Genomic DNA, 2,446 nt, shown 5'->3' with positions numbered 1-2,446 from the left:
GCAACGCAGATTGCGACACTGTAAACTCGGTTGTAAATTACGTTTAGTGTACAAACCTGTGACACAAGAAAAATTGTTATCTTAACAAGTGTGAATAAACAATTTGTAAACAATTTACCTATAAACTCAGTGTACGATCATTTCGCACAACCTGAACTTTGGTAAAATCTGGGCCTTACCAGAAGCCCGTTGTCCGCAGCCATCATCCAGGGTCCGTAGTCAAAGGAGATCCAGGGGCAGAAGCGGCAAGTTCGGATGTTCATCGGTTTGGTGAGTCCGTTCCTAAAACACAACGAAAGGATTAATTTCTTCCTGTTTGGTGATAAAAGCAGGTGGCGACCGTAAAAGTTAATTAAACGTCTTAAGCGTCCGGTCACAACCTACCCCACGCGACCTTAGCGCTGCCCGGGGTATCGACCGCTTATCCAACAAAATCTTCTTGCTCTTGGTTGCGAACAGCTGTGCGAGACACACGTATCTTTTCGGGCTCCCGTGCGTACGCGTATCTTCCGTGCCGCCTAATAAGTCTGCCGTGCCGTGATTGTGGATTCGAGGCGAAGTGATTCTCGTTGAGAGGGTGACTTCGGCGGAGTCAAGGAGCGCTGAAAGAGTCAATCCGGACGAAGGAGACAGGGAAATGCCGGAGGACAACGGTGAGGTGCCCGTTTCAGTCTTGTTAGCCACAAATCCGCGTCGCACAGGCCTCGTGTCGAGGCTGGTCGCTTGCCTTTCGCGTTTTGCTTGTGAGGACGTATCCTTGGCCGGGTTCACCATTTTTCGACAGCGGCCAGAATCGGGCTTCACGGGGCTTCGTGGCAGTCGTGCGTAGGTTAGATGCATGTTTTTCGTAATTTCGCGAAGCACAGTCAAGCCCTGGAGTGGCGATACGGCGCCAAGTAGCTTATTCGCGTTATTTGTGTCTGTCCGTTTCTATTTCCTTTTTTTTTGTTTGTTTAGTGAGCATATTCGTTGTGCATGTGCCGTGATTATCGTAACGTATCGCCCACGTACCGTCGAATTTCGTCTACCGACGGCAATCATCCGCTGCGATCAGAAATCGTCATAACAAAATCGGATTTTTCTCGTGCGATCGGCTGGAGTAAGGTGCGTGCGAGTCGGAAGCAGGGTTGATCGGGAAAAAATATCGAACCGAGCTCACGTGCGGATTAACGGCAGTTTCGGGTGGTGAATTTTCAGGACAATTATCGGCGATCTATTCGCGAGCGTACAGTGAATGCGTGTCGCATTTCGAGCGTATAATTTGTCCGGGATTATTCGCGATCGAGTAACGTATCGTACCGCCGATTTTTCTAGCGCCAAGATAGAGCGCGTTGCTAATCGTTTCGCGATAATCGAAAAATAAAAGCAAACACCGACGTCGCACCCACTTCGCTCTGTATTGCGAGTATTTTCTGTCAAGTGCATGCGCGTAGATTAAGAAATCGGCTTGACGTGATCTTTGGACCTAGCGACACGAAACCGGCGAAGGCTGCGTGGCAGGGTGAGCCAGTTGGCCAAATTGCGATCATCAGCGAAACAAGTAAGTCCGTGTTGATCTACGGCTTGTGAAAAGGCGACTGCACGCTATTTCATTGCGGCGTATTGTTTGCCATGTACATCGGCTTGCACTCTCTAGCTGCTTAGCCTGCATCTAGCTTTGCGCCCCGCGATTGCTATATTCTCGTGCCTGCGCTTGTTACTTTTCGGCTGGAAGCCTCGAGCAAAGTCACTCGTCCTGAGCTTCCGCGGTAGCGTTCCGATTGAGTAATTTGTCTCGTTAACTCGCGTGATACGATCTGTTAATTGTCGTAACCCGTCGTGGATTCCGTAGCTTTTCGTTTGTACTATTTTCGATTCTACGACCTTAGTTTGTTCTGTCTCATATTTCTTTTATATTATTTCTTCTATATTATTTCTGTTATCTAATCGCTGTTATATCATATTATAACATATCTTTTTCTTTTTCTATTATTCTTTATATATCATTTCTTTTATATTATTTCTACATTAACTCTATCTTGCATTTCTATCCGCGTAATAAATTGTAAATGAATTATTAATTCGTACTGATTAATTCTAATTTTTTTTCCTTCATCCGAGCTTCCTATCGCGAGGTCAAGGGACATCCTGCATACCGAAGTTTTACTAAACCCAGCCCTTCTCCGTTCCCAAAAAAGCTAGTCGGCTTGTTGTGTCGAGTGACGCTGATTTTTGACGCAATTCTGCGTCTGGCGCCCAAAATTATAACTAAGTATTCGTCGACTCGACCCGGCGGTGCTCGTTCCGGATCATCTTTTCTATCCTGCCCGAGATTCGACGTTGCCTTCCTTCGGACGCTCACCCGAGTCCCGGGAAGTAATCTCCGTTTGCGGGGAAGCGGCGCGAGAATTACGTTACCACCGCGAAAAAACGTCACAATATATATATATATATATATATATATATA

This window comes from Pseudomyrmex gracilis, unplaced genomic scaffold (assembly GCF_002006095.1).
Source record: "Pseudomyrmex gracilis isolate BER0280 unplaced genomic scaffold, ASM200609v1 scaffold_1249, whole genome shotgun sequence".
In the NCBI taxonomy this organism is placed as follows: domain Eukaryota; kingdom Metazoa; phylum Arthropoda; class Insecta; order Hymenoptera; family Formicidae; genus Pseudomyrmex; species Pseudomyrmex gracilis.
Note: the sequence above shows the minus strand (reverse complement) of the source record.